This window comes from Procambarus clarkii, chromosome 47, assembly GCF_040958095.1.
Source record: "Procambarus clarkii isolate CNS0578487 chromosome 47, FALCON_Pclarkii_2.0, whole genome shotgun sequence".
Lineage (NCBI taxonomy): Eukaryota > Metazoa > Arthropoda > Malacostraca > Decapoda > Cambaridae > Procambarus > Procambarus clarkii.
The window spans coordinates 8,510,183-8,521,897 of NC_091196.1; positions in this window are offsets into that span (position 1 = coordinate 8,510,183).

Sequence of the window (11,715 nt, forward strand, 5' to 3'; positions counted from 1 at the left end):
AAAGCTTTTTAGGCACATTAAAAATAATCATTTAGGGTTCGTTTTCATTAAAAACCCAAGATCGTTTTAAATTTTGAGATCTATGAAGCCTCTCTGAATATCATTACAATCGCATTGTCAATGATTTTTTTTAGATGCACTCAATCAACATTATAAGATGCAGTTGGTGTATTGGGAGAACACCTTAAAATGGTTCGTTTTCATTACAAAAATACTAGATCGTTTTAAAATGTCTATAATCTTTTCAGTTTTCTCACTTTAATTTTCATGCTACGTTGTTCATTTGATGTAAAATTTTTTGCAATAGAATTCTCTAAAGTGATGTATGCATAGAAGGCCAAAAAAAAGCCCAGCGTGCCACCCGCAGCCAACCCGAAAATCGGATGAGCCATACCTGGGTTGAGCACCCATCAACATGCCCACTACACTGGCACTAAAATGTGTATACTTTTTAGTTTTCTCTCCTCAATTTTCGTGCTACGTCGTTTATTTTTTATCAATAGTAAGGTTTTATATGAACAAATAACTTCAATATAAATTGGCAGAAGTAATTAGACTGGTGAAGATATATGTCTTAAGAACTAATATTGGGGAAGTAGGTAATATCGATGTCAACATAGAAAATAGTAATTCTATTGATATGTCTATTTTTATTTCTTTCCAGAAAGTAGGATGGGAATCAATCCCTCTGAGAATTGTATAAGGTAGTGATCATGTCTCGAGTTAAGAACAATACCTTCTACTCTATCTGTCTGAGGGTTCTTTATCAGGTGAAATAGTCGCTATATAAACATCTCCCAAATATTGAATAAAGTTTACTTCCCTCATTTTTTGGCCCTCCCATAGGGTCATTTTAATTTTATTTACTTGGGGATATAAAAGGCCCGGGGATTTTATATACTGTGGTATATAAAACATTGCAAATGTATATAAAACTAGCGATTTGTATATAAAATTATGGAAAAATTACTAGTGGTTGACGACACGTGTTATTTTTTTTACTTTGACATTATTTGAGGAAGTAAATATATAATTAACTTTAAGATTACATGAAAAATCTTCCACATAAACAAGTTGAAGAAAATGATATCAGTAAATTTTAGATTTCAGCCTAAGGTACTCTATCATTTTGAGATTTATAGCCTAAAACCAAGTTTCATTAAAAGCTGTTTTCTCATTATATATATTTAAAAACCATTAAAATGCAGAATATATCTGGGCAAACTATACCTGATTTAATAAATATAACTAATACAAACTTCTATATTTTTCCTCCATCATCCTATTCCTCACCTTTTAATCAAGATATGACAAATATTACTGCTTGTGTGAGTATTTTAATTCAAAGATTGTATAGTGAGGCAAATGTGAAACATGCAAATTTATATATAATAGAAAATAATAATAATAATAATAAAATGTGTATACATATACACAACCAATAAGTTTATATGATGTAAATTCATATGTGGAAGCAGGTTTACTAAGAAAAAATCAGCAGTCATCTAAATTAAAAGTTCAATTTACAACAGATACCGGTGAAATAAAAGCGAATTTGACTATTTAACATTTTGTTATGTCTATGTAAATTCTTGCCCACACATTTCTCATAATGCAGTAGCAAATCAAAATGTCTTCCCTTCCTTTTTTAATTATATTAACGACAATTATGGTTGCGTTATTTTTTTTTCATCGGTATGCAACATTATTTGATTGTCAATAATGACCCAGTTTTTACAATAAACTATTACAAAAATATATCCTTCAAAATTTAAGGAATGTTTAAATGTCAAAAAGAAGAAAATTATTTAAAAGAATGTGCTTTTACTAACATGCCTTTTTCCTATGAAAGTTGGTCTTGGTGTAATAATACCCTGGACAATAATAAAGATGATTATTATTACCTCCCACTACACGACACCAAGGTTTTTTTCAAATAGTTACTAACTTCCTCAAATACTGCAGACAGATATATAAATCGCTCGTTAATCATAATGATTATGATGCAGGAAGATGTCTACTATGTCAACTACCTGGTCTCTTGCTCTTAGGTTATGGTATCGAGAAGCAAAAGAAAGGTATAGTGTCATTTTCATTTTTCACCTCTGATTTACCGTGCAACTGGGTTATTCCAACTTTGGTCTCTGCATTTTCTGAAATGGTTTCCAATCCAGGTTGGATTGCAACTACAATGCTCAAACCTAAAATACAACCTGTTTTTAATTCACCCCACGTGATTAATATCTTTAAACTTCCTGACAGTGGCTTAGTTGTAGCTTATCATTGGTCCTCAATTCTCTTTTTACTACTAGAACCCATATTAGTGATACCATCTTCTCAGCTTAAATGTAAAGTTCTGCAGGGTAATTGGGGATCCTCATCAATTAGTAAATAAAAAAAACGAACAATATTATTGATAAAGAGGCCAGTCTAAAATCTCTCGGCTCTCGTTATATTGTATATTATTACCCCAAGTCTCATCTTAATAAAAATATATTTTCTATTGCAGTGTTTTACAAAGATTCACCAAACATTAACCAACAACACGATTCCTTTCAACCCTCAGATTTCATGAAATCTCTTATCTGGGGTATTTCTCTCTTACAACTGAGTGAAGAAAAAATATAACAATGATAAGTACCTAGCAGACGGAATGCATTAGGCAGTGGAGACAGACTTTATACACAGTTTCATACGTAGATATGATAGAGTCCAATGGGCTCAGGAATCTACACACCAGTTTATTGACAGTTAAGAGGCGGGACCAAAGAACCTAAGCTTAATCCTCCACCCCAAGCACAACTGGTGAGTACACACACACACACACACATTTGATGAAAATAAAAATTTAACCAGTGTATATATATGAAACTATAATCTCAATTTGTTTTTGTTTTCTTAGTAAGTATTAAATAACAGTAATATTATTTAATTTACTAAAGCAAAAAAAGAAAGAATAAGAGTGTAGTATATATATACTATATACAGTCACCCAGGCTGCAGAGCTGGGTTAGACACGCGTGGACAATTTTACGCATTCTAGAGAATATTATTTTAACTTGGGAGTTGTTGTTATTACTATTTTTTTCTTGACTCAGTTGTAAGAAAAAATCACCAGATAAGAGATTTCTTGAAATCTGAGGGTAGAAAGGAATCCTGTTGTTGGTCAGTGTTTGGTGAATCTTCTGAAAACTTAAGTGTAGAAAGAAAAGTGTCAGCGTACCTAACCGATGGAATGCATTAGGCAATGATGATGAGGAGGCAGACTCCTTACGCAGTTTCAAATGTAGATGTGATAGAAACCAATTGGCTCAGGAATCTATACACCAGTTCATTAACAGTTGAGATGCGGGACCAAAGTGCCGAAACTCAATCCCCCCAAATACAACTAGGTGAGACACTATACACTATATTTCTTTTTTTTAGTAAATATATAGTAATAATATTATTTTATTTACTTAAACAAAACAAAAAGAGAGAATAAGAATTTTAGTTCTATATATACTGTATACAGTCAACCGGGCAGCAAAGCTAGATTAGACACATGTGGACAATTTTAGGCCTTCTAGAGAATATTAAGTTAAGAATTGTTGTCATCATTACATTTTTAACCAAGCACCTGGTTCACACAGTATGGTCTTTTTTAGCCTGATTATTAAATATTTTCTCATCCATTTAATTTAATATTTGGAAAATTCCTACCATTTTTATGGTGCTTCGAACTTCATTTGTTCTCTTTCTTCAATTTTTATACTTTTATTTGTGTTAATTGTTGTGAAAATTGCAAGAATTATTGCAAGGGAACCAGCTATGGCATGTAGTGAACCCATAACATATTTCATTTTACCATCAGTCATTCCAACTCCAACTGATTCCATATATGGTATTTTGTTATACATATTCATAATAGATGTTCTCGTAACGAACAGACATAAAATAACTAATACAATAAGTATAAAATATGTGAATATTCTATTCCGGAACATATATGTTTTTTGTATTTTTCATATAGAAACTGCAAAGTTAAATTAGACCCATGTGGTTTATTTGAGAAGTTGTACCGAAGGACTAGTGTCTTCTAGTTCCATTTAGAACAACATGACGCTTTAAATATCTGATATGGTGAAAATATCTTTTGGTTTCCTTCCAAGTAACTGATATGGTAAAAGCACCATATTATCCCCCCCTTCTCTTCCATTATGTGGAATTTGTTACAGTAGTTTCATGAATGATAGAATCAATTGTTTAAGGGAATTTCCACAAATTGATGTCAAGATGAAAGATATAAAGATTTCCAAGCAATAAAATAAGAGTCAATCGATGTGCTATGATGTTGGAATTTGAAGGTGTAATGGTTTATTAGACTGGTGGAATTTGTAACAACAAGGAACATTTTTAGTTCTTTCCAGTTTTTTATTTCCAGAGAATTTTATAAAGAAGTGATCATGTCTCGGTTCCCAATGTTGATATGATATAGCCCATTAGGCTCAGGAATCTGCACACCAGTTCATTGACTGTTGAGAGGTGGGACTAAAGAGCCAAAGCTCAATCCCCCCAAGCACAACTAGGTGAGTACAACTATGTGAGTGCACACACACACAATGGATAATAAAAAAATACATCATTATATATGAAACTATACTCAATAATTTCTTTTTTTAGTAGGTACATATTATTATTATTATTTTATATAAAAAAGAAAGAATCAGAGAGTTTAGTTTTATATATACTGTAATACAGTCAACCAGGCCGCAAAGTTTGATTAGACACGTGTGGACAATTCAAGGCATCCTAGAGAATATTAATTTAGGAGTTGCTGCTTTGACACTTTACTTTCTACACTCAAGTTTTCCAAAGATTTACCAAACATTGACAAAAAACATAATTCCTCTCAGCCTTCAGATTTCATGAAATCTTTTTTCTAATGTATTTATCTCTTATAACTGAATCAAGAAAAAAATTAATAATGATAGCAACTAATAAATTAGAACAATTTCTTGAAGTTCTCGTTCTATGTAATTGTTGGCATAACACAGCTGATTTTTTTGTCATCATAAGTTTTTAAAGAAATTTTCAAGGGGTTTATTATATGATATGATTCCCTAGGATGCCTAAAATTGTCCAAACGTGTCTAATCTAGCTCTGTGGTCTGGTTGACTGTATAAAGTATATATAAAACTAAACTCTTATTATTTCTTTTTTTGTTTTAGTAAGTAAATAAAATAATATTACTGTTATTTAATACTTACTAAAAAAAAGAAAACAAATAGGAATATAGTTTCATATATACTGGTTGAATTTTTATTTTCATCCAATATGTGTATGTGTGTATACACTCATCTAGTTGTGCTTGGGGAAGGGGACTGAGCTTAGGCTCATAGGCCCCCACCTCTTAACTATCAATGAAGTGGTGTACAGATTCCTGAGCCCATTTGGCTCAATCATATCTACATTTAAAACTGCTTATGGAGTCTGCCTCCACGTCATCACATTCCGTCTGTTAGGTACTCTGACACTTTTCTTTCTACTCTCAAGTTTTTCAAAGATTCACCAAACATTGACCAACAACAGGATTCCTTTCAACTCTGAGATTTCATGTAATTTTTTATCTGGGGTATTTCTCTCTACAACTGATACCAGAAAAAATATAATAATGACAACAACTTATAACTTCTACTCATAGGTCATACCCTCAGCTCGGGGACTAGCCTGGTGGCATCCCTCTGAACCTTTTCTAATTTAATTTTGTGTTGGATTAGATCTGAAACTGGATGGATGTGATGCGTCCACCACATCACGGCCTACATTGCATCCCATCTGTTAACTACTCTGACACTTTTCTTTCTAAACACGATCCATCCGACTTTATCTATATACCAAAGAGTAGAAAAATGGCGTCAACTAGAAAGAACTAAGAATGTAGCAAGCTGTTACAAAAGTCATCAGTCAAATAAACCACTACACCTCCACCAAATTCCAGCATTAAGAAGACTTGTAGATGTGTCAATCGAATCTCATCACTTTTGCGATGACTGTATTAAAAAAGTGTCTATTTATGTTTATTCCAACAGACTGTTAAATTTGTCTACTAATTTAGATATAATAAAAACAAATACTATAGTATATGTTATTCCGATAAATTCTTTTAATATTGATTATGAAACAGTAAAATTTAATAATATCCATAAACGCAAACAACAACCTCGTAAGGTTGTTTTACATCATGTACAATATATTTTAATTTGGTACTTACACGGATCTTATTTTCCTATTGACCCGGTAAAATTTCAGCAATTAGTGAGTGTAGCTTCTTCATTAGCATAACCATATCAATTACTAACCATATCAATTACTAGACGGGAAGAACCAGATTTTATTTTCACCACACATATTTAGGACATTTGATATAGATGTTAATCATATTGTTATACAAGACGAGGCAGGAACTACAAGACAAGAGTCATGGTATCTTCATCCAAAACAACTAAAATTATCAGGAAAAATTCTACCTGTGATGAGAAATTATTCAGAGGAATAGTTAAATAAAATGAAGAAAGTTGTCGGCATGCTCATCAATGTCTATGGAATAGGTGGTAAAGGGGAGAATTTATAATATCTTCAGTTTAGAGGAGTATTGGAAAAAGTATCGGCTATTCCTCTTACACCAACAACACAATTTCTTTCAATCCTCAGATTTCATAAAATTTCTTATCAGGGGTATTTCTCTCATATAACAGAGTAAAGAAAAAATGTAATAATGACGACAACTCCTAACTTAATATTCTCTAGGATGCCTAAAATTGGTCACACGTGTCTAATCTAGCTTTGTGGTCTGCATAACTGTATACAGTACATATAAAACAAGAACTCTTATTCTTTTCTTTACTAAGTCAATAAAACAATATTATTATTTATTAATTACTAAAAAAAAAGAAACAGAGAGTATAGTTACATTATGTTTACTAGTTGAAATTTTATTTGCATCCAATGAGTGTGTACTCACCTATTTGTGCTTGCGGGGGATTGAGCCTTGGCTCTTTGGTCTCGCCTCTCAACTGTCAATCAACTGGTGTACAGATTCCTGGGCCTACTGGGCTCTATCATATCTACATTTTAAACTGTGTAGGGAGTAAGCCTCCACCACATCTCTGCCTAATGCATTCTATTTACTAACTACTCTGACACTGAAAAAGTTCTTTCTAATGTCTCTGTGGCTCATCTAAATCTCTTATCTGGGATATTTTTCTCTTACAACTGAGTCAAGAAAAAATATAATAATGACAACAACTCATAACTTAACTAAATATTCTCTAGGATGCCTAAGATTGGCCACACGTGTCTAATCTAGCTTTGTGGCCTGCATAACTGTATACAATATATATAAAACTAAACTCTTATTCGTTCTTTTTTTATCAAGTAAATAATATAATAATATTATTATTTAATACTTACAAAAACAAAAGAAATAGAGAGTATAGTTAGATATATACTGGTTGAAATTTTATTTTCATATTATGTGTGTGTGTGTTTGTGTGGAAGTCCTTGGGGATGATTTAGCATAGGCTCTTTGGCCCCGTGCAAATTCCTGAGCCTAATGGAATCAATCATATCTACATTTGAAACTGTGTATGGAGTCTGCCTCAATCTCATCACTGCATCAAGTATTCCGTCTATTAGGTACTCTGGCACTTTTCTTTCTACACTCAAGTTTACCAAAGCCTCACCAAACATTTACCAACATAACGATTCCTTTCAACTCTCAGATTTTATAAAATCTCTTATCTGGGGTATCTATCTATCTCTCTCTCTCTCTCTCTCTCTCTCTCTCTCTCTCTCTCTTACAACTGAGTTAAGAAAAAATATAATAATGACAATAACTCATAACTTAACATTTTCTAAGATGTCTAAAATTGGCCAAATGTGTCTAGTGTAGCTTTGTGCCTTGCAAAAATGTGGGTGCTCACCTAGTTGTGCTTGGGAAGGATTGAGCTTAGGCTCTTTAGCCCAGTGCAAATTTTTGAGCCTTATTGGGCTCTATCATATCTACATTTGAAATTGAGTATGGAATCTGCTTCCACCACATCACTGCCTAATAAGTTCCATCTGTTAACTATTGATATATTTTTTCTATGCTCACTGAGGGTTGAAAGGAATCGTTTTGTTGGTCAATGTTTGGTGAGGGTTTGGAGAACTTTAGTGTAGAAAGAAAAGTGCCAGAGTACCTAACATACGGAATATTTTACGCAGTGATGAGGTGGAGGCAAACTCCACACACAGTTTCATATGTAGATATGATAGAGCCCATTAAGTTCAGGAATTTGTACGGTCCCAAAGAGCCTATGCTAAATCGTCCCCAAGCACAACCACACACACACATTATAAGAAAATAAGATTTCAACCCAAATATATGTAACTATACTCGCTATTTTTTTTTGGTAAGTATTAAATAATAATATTATTATATTATTTACTTATTTAGTTTTATATACTGTATACAGTTACGCAGGCCACAAGGCTAGATTAGACACGTGTGGTCAACTTTAGGCATCCTAGAGAACATTAAGTTATGAGTTGTTGTCATTATTACATTTTTCTTCACTCAGTTGTCAGAGAGAGAGAGATATACCCCATATAAGAGATTTCATGAATTCTAAGAGTTGAAAGGAATAGTTTTGTTGGTAAATGTTTGGTGAGGCTTTGAAAAATTTGAGTGTAGAAATAAAAGTGCCAGAGTCCCTAACAAACGGAATGCATTACACAGTGATGAGGTGGAGGCAGACTCCATACATAGTTTCAAATGTATATATTATTGAGCCCAATAGGCTCAGGAATCTGTACACCAGTTTATTGACAATTAAGAGGTATAATCAAAGAGCCGAAGATCGATCCCCCAAAACACAACGAATTGAGTACAACTATGTGAGCACACCCACACACATACAAGGTTAGTACACACACACACATTGGATAAAAATAAAATTTCAACCAGTATAGATGTAACTATACTCTCTATCTTTTATTTTGTAGGTATTAAATATTTATATTATAATATTTACTAAATAAAAAAAAGAAAGCTTAGACGTTTAGTTTTATATATACTGTTTACAGTTATGCAGGCCAAAATACAAGATTAGACACGTGAGGCCAATTTTAGGCATCCTAGAGAATATTAAGTTTATGAGTTGTTGTCATTATTACATTTTTCTTGACTCAGTTGTAAGAGAGAGAGAGAGATACCCCAAATAAGAGATTTCATGAAATCTAAGAGTTAAAAGGAATCGTCAGGTTGGGTAAATGTTTGGTGAGGCTTTGGAAAACTTGAGTGTAGAAAGAAAAGTGCTAGAGTACCTAACAGAGGGAATAGTTTACGTAGAGATGAGACTGAGGCAGACTCCATACACATTTTCAAATGAAGATATGATAGAGCAAATAGGCTCAGGAATCTGCACTACAGTTCATTAAAAATTAAGAGGTGGAATCAAAGAGCTGAAGCTCAATCCTTCTCAAGCACAACTAGGTGAGCTCTCTCACACACACATTGGATGAAAATAAATTTCAACCAGTATAGATGTAACTAAACTCTCTATTTCATTGTTTTTGTAAGTATTAAATAATAATATTAAATTATTTACTAAATAAAAAAAGATTAGAAGTTTAGTTTTATATATACTGTATACAGTTATGCAGGCCAAAATGCAAAACTAGGCACGTGTGGTTTAATTTTTTCTTTGTACTTTTCTAGTTCTCTATTAACCTCCTCTGTTTGATTTGCAAATGAAGTTTCTCTTTGCATATCCTTGCCTAATTTCCATTTCCATACCTCATTTTCTTCCACTAGTTAATCTTGAATCTTTACCTTGTCCGTTAATGCAGTAATATTCTGATCTTGCTGAAGAATAGTTCTTTTTAAAGCTCGTGTTACGGCCCTACTGGGACGCAACCGGGTTCTTCTCTGATGGTAGTAGAGTTTTGGGAATCCGGCCCCAAGTTAGTAGAGGCTTTCAAGGGGTGTATTCCGTTACGCAAGTTAAATTAAAGGGGGAGGGATACAAATGTTCCAGTTTTTCTGATATATTTACCACCACCATATATAAATAAATAACAGTCGCACGCGGGGATTATTACTACACTTATGTACAGTTGCGTCTTCCTCTGAAGACACTGGATGCTCAACGATGCTCACTCTGGGAAGCCCTGGTTCCTTCTTCCGTGGCCCACGATGAATCCACTATGACTATGACGAATCTACCCTGGCCACAGGCCAGCCAAATCACAGTCCCACTGGGTACTTCGTCGTGGAGGCCTTCAACCACAATCCAGCCTGTAGCTGGCAGGTACCAATCAGCTCCACTGTATAGGCCACTCCACGACCGATACTTAGGGTGGCGAGCCCTAGCCAGGAACCTCGTGTGACTCGCTGGTCACTCTCCTCATACAGCACCCCAGTGGGTGGTCTCTTCCACCAGCCAACCCCGGATAAGTCGATTCCCGACACTGCCACGCCTCAGGCACGTGTATTAAACTCACGGGGTGACTCACAGCTTCTTCAAAGCAGACTGGTGAAGAGACCTTGGCTGACTGATCTTGGCTTGGCTGACCTTGGGTAGACTGATCCATCTTCCAACACAGCAGTCCCAAGTCGACTCTGCAATCAGACACGTCATTAATACTGGGACGCTTCACTCACAAGCTTAGACAGACACGTCCACCTCTTCACTCCATAGATGGCGTTCACTGTCTAAGCACTACCTCACCAGAGGTCAGCAGCAGCTACGTCATGAGCTGACTAGGACAGGAATACAACACTTATTGCTGGCCTATCTTGTCACCACTAGATGGCGTCGTCCATTTGGAGGGGGTTTAGGGAGCGGACTCACAGATGGCGCTGTCGTCACTGCTCCGTGCTCCGACGCTGGACTCGGGTCCGTAACAGCTCGAAACTCACTCCAGAGAGTTCCATTTTCTTCTTCTAATTTAAATACTTTTTCTTCATACTTCCTTTGCGTATCCTCAATTATCTTTAACTGGCCAAGAAAACCCCCTTTCATTATCTTGCGATGAGAATTCTTTGAAACAATCATCTGTTAGTGTGTTTATAATCCTTGTGTTGGAAGTCATCTTTGTTATTGACAAAATTTTTGTTATTTTTATTATATTTTTATTGAAATTTATTATTTATTTTTTTCATTTTCATCTAATGTGTATGAGTGTGTGTGTGTGAGTGTGTGTGTGTGTGTGTGTGTGTGTGTGTGTGTGTGTGTGTGTGTGTGTGTGTGTGTGATTGTGTGTGTGTACTCACCTAATTGTACCCACCTAATTGTGCTTGCGGGGGTTGAGCTCTGGCTCTTTGGTCCCGCCTCTCAACCGTCAATCAACTGGTGTACAGATTCCTGAGCCTATTGGGCTCTATCATATCTACATTTAAAACTGTGTATGGAGTCAGCCTCCACCACATCACTGCCTAATGCATTCCATTTACTAACTACTCTGACACTGAAAAAGTTCTTTCTAACGTCTCTGTGGCTCATTTGGGTATTCAGCTTCCACCTGTGTCCCCTTGTTCGCGTCCCACCAGTGTTGAATAGTTCATCCTTGTTTACCCGGTCGATTCCCATGAGGATTTTGTAGGTTGTGATCATGTCCGCCCTTACTCTTCTGTCTTCCAGTGTCGTAAGGTGCATTTCCCGCAGCCTTTCCTCATAACTCATGCCTCTT